Source organism: Mya arenaria, chromosome 5 (assembly GCF_026914265.1).
Source record: "Mya arenaria isolate MELC-2E11 chromosome 5, ASM2691426v1".
Classification (NCBI taxonomy): Eukaryota; Metazoa; Mollusca; class Bivalvia; order Myida; family Myidae; genus Mya; species Mya arenaria.
Window position 1 is genome coordinate 22,721,921 of NC_069126.1, and position 11,552 is coordinate 22,733,472.

The following is an 11,552-nucleotide window of genomic DNA, read 5'->3' on the forward strand; positions in this document are numbered from 1 at the left end:
AAATGTACAATAGGTAAATAGTAGTTTAAAAGCGGTGGATGACTTATAGAGTAATACAATATTTACTGAAAATATTTGTGTAACAAAAAGGAAAATATTACTTTAGGTAAATAGCAACTATGTGCCTTGGTTTTGGGAAGAACCAGTGAACATTGCCTAGTGGCCGATAGGCAATATATTAGCTGACAAGGTTTTGGTGATTGTGGCTGAAATATTCAGAAGTAAGTGATATATTTCACTAAAATAAAATTTAAACCATGAATAATTCAAATAAAGTTTCTGTTTGTCAACTGATCAGCTGTTTGTAAACTAGAAACATGAAAACATGTTGCTGCCTTTTCCACATCCTTCAACAGCTTGCATATTTGTGCTTTTTACATATTTTATATTAAAGATCTGTTTTTCAACACTTTGATTGACATTCAATGTCAGTCTCATATTTGCATTATATTAAGGATAGATATTTTAAAATATTATTTCTTTCAATCACCAACACACATTTTGTTGTTCTTGTGGTAATGAATTCTACATATTTAAACCTAAGAATTGAATTCCCAAGGAACATTTTGATAGTAACATGTCACATTTATTATGCATGCGTGTGACATTTTGGTCGTGTAATTCTACTGTTAATATAACGACCCGACTATAACCATTTTTTTTCAAATGACGTCACAATAATGCGGGAAAAGATCAACCACTTGAAATCACTATAAAACGTAAAAAAATGAAACACTTCTGGCACCAATATATTTAAAATATAATAAACTAACACTTTCTAAAATGTTGATCTATATTTTACGGGACCTGTAGACACAGTACAACCAATAACAAGATCAATAGCTTTCATGTATATTGTTATGCAATGAATTACGATCCGAACATATCCGAAGATGTTGCGTTTATCGATTGATGAACGCAATTGCCGAAAGGCAGTTCATTTAAGGAATGTAAGTTGAGGTGTAAATATTTGCTCGTATTTCATCGACTGAGTATCGTTTGGCCGTTCTATATGGTTCCTATCTTCTTAAAGTTAAACCTTTGTCGTCGTAGACTGTTTTAAATCATACTTTGTTCATGGAAAAAGACCAAAAAACAAAAACACTGGTACTTTTGAAGAACGTACTCTATATAGCATTTTTGTATCGTAAAAAACGTGTAATGACTGAAATGCATATATCATTGAAACGTGTAACACTCCTTCCATTTTATTTTAAAATTAAGTATCCTTTTTTATATTATGCCTTATAAAAATATTCATTTGTGTAGATTTAACATAAGCGATTAGGCCGCTTTTCAAAAAGACCGAGAATTTGCATCTGCATATGTATCATTATCCTTAGAAAAAAATACCTCTGAAGTAGAAAATTAATATAAGCTTTATGGTTAGTCTGCAAACGCATTCATAAACCTATATCCAAATTGCATCTGTAACCGTACAGCAAGTAAACGGTGCTTAAAGATAAGGACCAGTAGCAGACACCATCGGGACAAGATGCCAAAAAGAAAGTTCGATTTCATTCGCGAAATTGCTAGATTAAAAGGATGCTGTTAAAGTGAGAAAGAACACACTATGCATTGCAAACGCTATCCAATTAGACAACAATACAATACATATAAGCTAAATCCAGGGTTTGTTTAAAAACAAATATTTCAAGAACAACATATTATGTTGGTGAGCCAAAGTGGACATCTTGATAAAAGTAGACAATGTGCGTTTGCGCAGTCATACTCACGGAAAAGTCTCCTGCAAATATGCGCATGTGCGTTAGCAAATGTGAATTAACCGATGCATGGTTAAATAGTTTAAAAGAAGAGCAATCTTAATGTAAAATGGAAACAATTGATTCCTTGCACTAAGGGAAAAGACAGAACACAATGCTCTAGAAAGCTAAAAAATAGGGATTTTGTGTAACATGTGGATATTTTAGTTGCCTGAAAAAAATCATCATCATGTCTAGTTGGTAAGCTGATTCCTGATTTACAATATATTCAAATACTTGCTTTAAAGGTTCAGTGGATAAACTCTGAAATTTATATTATCTGGCATATATTATAAACAAGGTGGAATAAAAATCAAGATCAATCAAATGAGCAAAACCAAAATATTAGCATGTACATTTCGATTTTGAGACATATTTTGATGCAAGTTTTAGCAAAAGATGAGATAGAAAACACGGATTTTATATACAGATACATTTAATGCATTTTTCAGCCTTTAATAGTCGCAGGTACATAAGGGCAATAAGAAACTCTAAGTATGATAATTGATTCAAAATGTTTTTTATCATAAATCCATTAAGAAAAATGTTTGAATGCGACGTGGGCAAGCTTACTCTTAAGGTATTCGTTGGACGTGTTGATATGGTAATTCAGATATATAATGTATGAATTAAAAAAAAAAATAAGATGCCGAAAATGCGTTCAACAGATCGTACAACAATTATGAAGACTCAGCTAAAAAAACAATGTTTCAATTTCTGAATCTAATCAAATAATTAATCTTATTCACAGAGCTATATTATGTTGCAGTTATGAAAACAAATTATGTTATCAAAAAACAGAAATGTAATTCTGACATAAAACTTTTTAACTGCACATATTCAAGTTTATTTCATTAAAAAAATCCTTCAAGAATGCAGTGAGTTGATACCGTTTTAGTTTCAGCTAAATTAGGTGAGCGACATCGTTAAATGTTTTGAAAGTTGAGCATTTTCTTTTGAGAATCAGAGAAAGGTCATATACCTTAACTTGATAACAAAATACTTAAAACAAGAATTTACAAGATATTTCCGTCTTTCGTAGAAACAGTCTTATTTTAGAAATCACAAAAAAACAGGTTATGCAGAAAAAACAAGGTTGCATGAATAACATTTTTACTTTGCAACCCTGCAAATTTAATAACAAAATACTGTAACATTTTTACCGTACTTCAGATATCAATTTATGTGTTAAATAAAACTCTCAATCACTGAGGGATATTAAGTTGCAAAAAATTAAGCTGTAAGTATCAGCTGAAATGGAGTGCGATAGCGTTTGTAATTAAATGTATTATAAAGCTAAGCAATCCCTTTTGATAGCATTTAAGTCCCTTAGAAAGACCAATGAGCTTAACTTGAAAACCAAATATTTAAACAAACAATTTACATGATATTTCAATTGTTTGTCGTTCTGCAGGATCCAATGAATGACCACGCAAAAAGGAACAATGAGGCGATCCCAATACAGAATTTTAAATGTTTAGCAGTCTTCAAAATTAGTAATGCGTATATTAAGTTTTAAAACCACAAGGAATCTTAAAATGGCTATTAGCAGAAATCAATGCGGTAATGGTAATATATGCGATTAAGCAATACAAAGACAATTTTTATACCTTCCGCCAAGGTCAAAAAATATAAGACGCTAAGGTTGTATTAACAATTATCACAGAAAACTATATAAAGGCTGTTATTACTTTGCGACTGTATTATCAATATCAGAATACGTTTAAGTATACACACTGCTCATCTCATTTTGTCATCCAGCTAGCATTCGCATGCAATTCATGAATTGGTCTAATGCTTACATTGTTCAACTTATCATCACAAATGCATTCACTAACATATATTCTGGTACTATGATTTAACATGGTCACATGAATAAAACGAAAGATTGCAGAATGATGATAAGTATTGTGTGCTTTTACAGCTGTTTTAAATAAGTCTGGCATTTTTTGTTGATTCACATTATACTTATGCCATGTAAGTTGTTCTAAAGTTTTAACAGAATACTGTATTAGCGAACGTATCATTTAAATAACTAATAAAAGAGCAAACCAACTTCCCAGTTTCTTATTTAAGTTTCTTCCCAGTTAATCGTTGCTCCGTGGTTATACGAACAAACCTGTTCTAAAGTTTTAACAGAATACTATATTTGTGAACAAAAGAGTTCCAGCAAAAATACATTTTTACTTTGTTAAACTGAGGTGGGAGAAAACGCATCTACCTTAGCGGCTCGTGTAAGATAGGTTAATCCCGACCCTCGCGCATGGTGTTTTGAGGAGACTCGGTAAACCTCGGTTTCCGCAAAACACCCTACGCTCAGGACGGAATGAACCTATCTTACACTCTCGGCCATGGAAAATACTTATAATCTGAAAAATCCCCGCTAATTTGCACTAGTAGTATCAAATGTATGAGGGAAAATAAATTAGTATAAACCAATTGTATATATTGTGTGATGTCTGCATGGGCTTGTAGTCTTTTAGCAAATTCACTGTTGGGTAAAGACAAAGACCGTGGCCCATCAATGCTGAGACCATGGCTTTAATTATCATACAGCCGTTGATCGGCAACATTTCAAAATATAATTGAATGTAAAATGTTTAAGATCTTGTTGGCGTGATATGAAAGGGAGTTTATAGGTAAAAGATATGGCATAGGATACGATGCTAAGTAATCGATATATGATGACAGCGAACCTCGAATACTCCATATCCGGCCACCTTTTAACCCTACCGTATAACATCGTTTATTTATGAAGCAGGAAATAATATAGCATATAATGACATTCAAAAGGTGTCTCGACCATAGCTTCAGTGTTTATTGGGCATATTCTGACAAGCTGCGGCTCTGCAACTGTAAGATATTTGTCATCTTGCTCGCAATATTGGTATTGAATCTACCAATAAAGGTGTAAGGTATATGACTATGAATAAAAAATACCAAAACCACCAGGTAAAGCAATTAAGAGTTGATAGCAATTGAGCAATTTAAGTGTCTACTGTAATTTATATATCTTTGTCACTGGCAATGTCCGTTTATGCATACATTAAAACATAATATGTGTATGTATTCAGTAGGTACATTGATTATCCATTTTTGATATTGGTTTCGCACAATGTGTTAATTGATAGCATATTCAAATCTTTTAACATTGCAATGCCGCATCTCGTTATCAAATGTGATTTTGTGATGAAAGTTTCTTCAGAACCAACGCATTATACATCATACAATAAAAACAATAATGACAGTAGCCCAGTAATCAAAAGGCTAAATCCATGTTTGTAGGGATCATTTTTGTGCCCGAAGATAGTTAAAGAGCAACAAAATGTACAAATATAAATGTACAAAGCGTCACACTTGTTCAAACATTCACCAACAATGTATTCAAAGCATGACCGAACATTATCCAACATAAGAAACCAAACAATTGTCCTAACATCAATAATCCCAAAATTGAATAATAAACCATCTTGAAATCAATAAAAGTAAGACTAATGCTATAAAGTGTAAAGTGTTTTTGAGTAATTTAAAGAATTTAAAGACCGATAACATAGTTACATCGAACATATCTGATACCATCAAGGATGTTTTCCTGCTTAACGGATTTTAAAAAGTTGAGACAAAGCATAGGTTTTCAACGTTAAGAACTTTTTGATGAAGGTATTTTAGAGGCATTTTACATGGATCGTGAAGATGACAACAGAACATATACATTGTAAAGTTCCAGAAAAAGTAAAGCAGGCTGTAATAAAATATAAAATATTGACATGATAAAGTTTGAGATGGATTTTTGTGTCTGTACTATATTGGCCATACACATTTTCACGTACATTGAAACATTGAACATAATATACCACGCTTCCGGTTATGTATGTGGTGTGCTTACAAATCAATATTTAAATCCAACAATGTCGGAATGCAGCTGCTCCGGCTATGAAAGTAAAGAATCAAATGCACAAATTCGATTGAGTTGTTACTAAAAATTAACCTGTTCAACTAAATTGATTGTTTGGTCTGCACTTCAGATTCAGTTTCTCCGAAATCAGTAATAAAATGTCATTTTGACAAATTTGACACTGGAGAAGAGATAAAAAATGATATTTGAAATTGAATCTTTTTATCTTCATTGTTTAAAAAACACATATTAAAATACACGCTTACTATCAGCGTTTGACTTAAATGAAACTTTGGTGTCAAGTTGTACATATTGGTTTGACCAGATAACTTTCGGAATGGCAACAGCAAAACATTTACAACATAGTTTGCAACAGATATTACACTCTGTCTCATGTAATCTGATAATAATTTGATAAACTAATGAAGGGTTATAATTCAATGTTTTAGTTGGTCATACAAGTATGTTTGTCTACAAGCATCATACAGCGGGCAAAGAAGAGAAATACAAATTGGTATTCATCAGATATAGCAGAGACATTTCGTTTTAAACAATAAGGACAAAACGTCTAGTCTCGGTCAATGTTATTGTGTCGAATAATTTCAATTTGTAATACAGGACTCCTGCATCTTCTGCATTGAGTCTTTAAGTCTGATATTAAAAAGCACAAAAATTGTCGGATTACTTCGCCAGCGATCCATGCATAACCGAAACCATGTTCGAATAAACATGTGTTCACTCCTGTGGCAAATTTTGTCCTGCCAACTCGCGAATGGAAAACAGTGTTTAGAAATCGACTTTCCCGATTGTCGTGTTTGCTTAGCACGCATGTACACTGCTATTTGAGGAAATTATGAAACATTCGGTCTCGGCAAACTTCGACTGTGCCTGGTTTCAGCCTTCGGACTCTCGTCTGGTCTGGTCAACACAGTTCGGGCTCGGCAAACGTCGGGTCTAACTGATAACCGCCATGAGGACTCGGCAAGCATTGGGTCTGCTTGAGCACCGCCTTTTAACTCGATCAGTCTCGCGTCAGCCTAATCATCACAACCCGGACTCGGCGAGACTCTGGTCAGCCTGCTCACGGCAACGATGACTCGGTTAGAATTCGGTTAGTTTGATTACCGTTACTTGAAGTCGGAACGCCGGCAGTCGAACTCGGCAAGACTCTGATCTGCCTGGTAACTGCGACGTCTAATTGGCAAGCAACATGTCTGCCTGGTCATCGGCACTCGACACGTCTGAGATCTGCCTGGCCACCGCAATTCAAACTCAGCAGTCCTTGTGTCCTCCTGGTCACCGCCACTAGTACTCGGAAGGACATGCGTTCGCTTGGTCACCAGCTTTCGCATTCACCAATTCTCGAGTCTGCCTGGTATTTTCCATTTCGATTTGGCAAGCCTCGGGCCTCCTGGTCACTGCTATAACGTTTTAAGAGGGTAAATGAGTTTCCCAATAACGATAGGAATTTTGTGCCACAAACTTAACAACAGGACACTCGAAACACTATTAATATGACGTCGTATTAATTTGTGTAATTTTTCATCATTTTACTAAGAATGTCTTGAAAAAGGTTGCTAACATTTTTCACGATGATTTTATGAAATAAAAATATACACCGCGCTTGTTGTACTTGTCGGTATTAATTGAGTTTAAAAGAGATATCACGCATGTTGCACCTGTTTGGTATGTATATGCAGTCGAAACCCGTTGGCTCGAACTCACATAACTCGAATTGCTCGTTGGTTCGAACTAGATGTAAAGGATCGATTTACTTAAACTGAAGGTAAACAGTCCCGATTGGCTCGAATTTTTTGAGGCTTGATGTATTTTCGCCGGTCCCTTTGAGTTCGAGCCATCAGGGTTAGACTGTATATTTATATACATATTGAATAAAAAGATCACCGTGCGTACCAGCGAATGTTGTACTTATTTGCTGATTTTGATTAAATCTGTCTTAAGTTATACACTCATTTAAGTAGATTGAATATAAAACGTTTATTGTAGGTTTTCAATTGCTCATATACCAGTAAAACCCCCAAAAAGGTTATCCGAGTTTAAGGTATACTGGTAATATATTAAGAAAAGCAAACGAATCAGCCTAAATTATGCGAGATAATTTTCCAGCCCTCCATTGAATGGTTTACTTTCACGTTCGAGTAGTGAAAGCTTGGCAGTAAATGCCGATAAGATGGAAAATATCCAAGTATAACGTATGTACCGCAAACGACCTAGCTTATAAGAACGAGAGCTCCACATCATCCAGAAATATCTGAATATCATAACGGAAAGACATCATTACAGCAAAACCATGTGTACTTTATGTTCACTGATCGCAGAAAAGTAATGACCAAAAAAAAAAAAACTTGATCAGACCAAACAGAAACATAAACTCGCTTAAATTGTTGAAGGAGGCTTGAATTTAAGCCTAATTATAACAAAGAGTAAACAAAATAGATATACGATTAAAACACTTTTTTTCTATATGAAAACATGATAAGCATCATATGGGTTGAAACAGTGATATAGACTTTGACATTAACCTTTCATATGTTATGATTCGAACCGTGTTTTCATTTTTATTTGATGAATATCCGGCGTAGAAGTCAGAGTTGTTGTATACAATTTAAGCGTTCTATCTTAAACATAATGCCCCATCCTTTGATTTTTTTAAGGTGTGCTCCATTTATTGTTTGAAAAGGTGTGCCGCCTTACATTATGTTTCTCTTTTCTACCTCACATCCCCAAGGGTAGAACGGTGTCGTTTTAAGTGTAACCTCCCTGTTGACAAAATCAGTTCTTACAATTAATATCGATGCAAACTAGCTTCTTGCAAAATCGAATTATTAAAAAAGCTAGAATAGTAGTTGTTAAACACAATGAACAATCGAAGGTTTTACACGGATTGATAAAATATACTTTATTTCAATCCGAAAAATTACCCGCAATACCCGAAGGGAGGGTTCAGAAAAGTGTGAAAAAGGTCGTGCTGTTGAGCATGATTGTCGCACAGATCATTGCTTGTTTAAAATAAATGGTGGTAGCATGACATGTGTCATGAGGATTGCGTCCACATTGTTTCAGTGAAAAGAAATGGTACGAAGGTCGCCATTGTTTCAACGTGGTGTCAAAAGTGTATTTTACCACATAATACAACAATCACATAATATAAGTATATCCCTTGATGTTGAACTTCTAAATCTTGGATAATGACCGGCAATTTTAAAATCAGCTTTCGAATACAATACACGTGCTTAATTAAGGAAAAATTCAACAACAACACACATGTCTAAACAAGGTTCACTTAATCATAAACTAAAGCAAAGACACCATGATTCAACAGAAATTATGTTAAAAGTCACAAGGATGGATAACACAATTGACGCCTATGAAACGATTATCAATATATCAATAAAAATGTATTGAAACAGTGCTTCTGTTTTCGTCTCAGGTGTTCGGTAAGTTCAATATTTCACTGGATATTGGGCTAAACCGTATACCATGACCAAAACCCAACTATTGTCCAAATTAAGTCTAAGTGTATGAAACAGAGGTTTTAATACAATATTCTAATCGTTATTCAAGCCATTGGAAATTAATTTTGAAAAATTATCATACGATGAATATTGAAATAAATTACTTTATGATATTGGCCTTTCGGATGTTCCAATCTACTGCCATAAGACCGAATGCTTCGAACCATCTTGGGGAGTAATGTCAAACCTCTATAAAAATATATTGTACCTTGTTTGATAGTGTTTCCCTGTCTGTGTCTATACATTAAGCAATATATCGGAGCCTTTACAAGATGTCGGACTTTAACCGTGGAATACCTAGCGTGCGGATGAATTATATGTCTGTAAATGTTAACGCAATTTTGTTTTTGAACGTTGTCCTTTACAACATTTTGCAAATCAGATACCCAACCCACTACGCTCAAAACTTAAGCGAAGTACTCGTGTGTACTACTATAATAACTGGTATTGTGGATGCTTTATTATCAAATATATACGATAATGTCGTTTCGGTTATAATCTTTGCAGTTGTCTGCAAAAAAGTATGTATTTTATTTTCAATACAATGCTAAACCTAACGTCACAAGTAAACCAATGGGTGGGGCAAATATTTAACTAAAATTTAAATTCTTTTAGATAAGAAAATTCAATGACATCCAAATATCTGAATGACCATGTCTACACAACGAAGGGCGACGAATATAAGCTTGTATTTATTTAGTGGACTTTGGTTTATGTAAAATGACTGAACACAGTTCAGCGTTAAACAAGTGTATTGCTCTTTTCTTTTCTGTCTTGATTTCAACCGCGGACAAGATTACACTTAGCAAATATTGCATTCACGCACAAACGCACACATACACTCATGCACACGTGCACGTGTATTAGTGTATGCGCCCGCACACGCACACGTACATGCATTCAAACACACACAAGCGCAGGCACGCGCACGCATGACACCACACAATGTTTATTGTGCAGAGAGTAATAAAGTAACCAATATATACGTACAATTCAAACAGAAACTCATTTTTACAGGTATGGATTTGCTTCAGTTGTTTGCCAGGATGAAATGGTTTGTCTTTCATATTAATCGATACTCCTAAATACAATTCACATGTCAGGGCAAAACATTCATTAATTTAAAGTACTCTTATTTTTCATGAAACTGTAATACGTCAGTAAACTTTGTGAAAATACGTATATAAGTATATGTTTTGCAATAATATCGGCATGCCTTGTCAAGCAAAGGGAAGTAACCGTTGAGTGGAGTTTGCGACAAGCAGCCAAACAGTTACTTAACGATTGTCCTGTTAAGGGCATTCTCATTAATCACAAGGTTTATTATAATAAGTCTAAAAATCGAGTGAAAAATTATAATACATTATGGTATACATTAGGTAAGGCAGAATTTCGTCATCGCAACCATTTTGGAATTTCAACAGTTTAATTTTGGCCATTTCTTATTTCTGATGGTGGAAGAGAGCATCTATATAAGATAAATAACATAGTTGTTCTCATTGCTTGCGTCGATATTGTTGACTGGATAAAATCCGAAGTAGTCTTGATTTAAACTGTGTTTGAAAGCCCAAAGTCAGTCGGCACGGATTGCCGACTTTCAGCGATTTTCTAAAAGGAGAATGTAGAAACGTCTTAGATTCCTGGTTATCACTCAGAATCGTAGCGATTGCATCAGAGTTTTGAACGCTTGGCATTATCGCTCTTGTGAACGAAAATCGTAAAGAGATACACAGTTCAAAACATTAAAAAGAACCACACAGTGTCACAACACAACAAAACAAATATGTTTTACTTAACTATTAAAAATTAATAGATTTTACGCCTTGGAGATGTCAACGATAGTTCACTGGGAGGATATAGAAAATGTACATTCAACATTGGATGTCATACATATTATATGCATGATATATTGAAATGGATTAAAACAAATACAGATATAATAATGGTTATCTCCGTGTATTTGTACACAAATAAGCGGTAAAATGAACTCTTATGCAAATACAAGACAACATATCTAGACAGGGATATTGTTTGAGCAATGTATGCAAAGAAAGTTATCAATTGAGATAAAAATGGTACAAGAGCAAAGAAAGGAGAGAAAAAAAGAGGAAACTTAATCAGATAAAAACGTGCGTTTTTTTAAGAAAATTAACATATATTAGTAGGAGATAGAGTTTCGAGATACTTACTCAAATATAAGATGTTAACTCAATGACTTGATATTGACTTATGCGTAGTTGGTATACATATGGAAAAAGCCTTTTTGACACAGCATCAATTTAAATATGAAAGAATATGGAAAATGTACATTTAATACTCAAGCGATTTTTCGCACAAAGCATTTAGTTGACCCTTGTC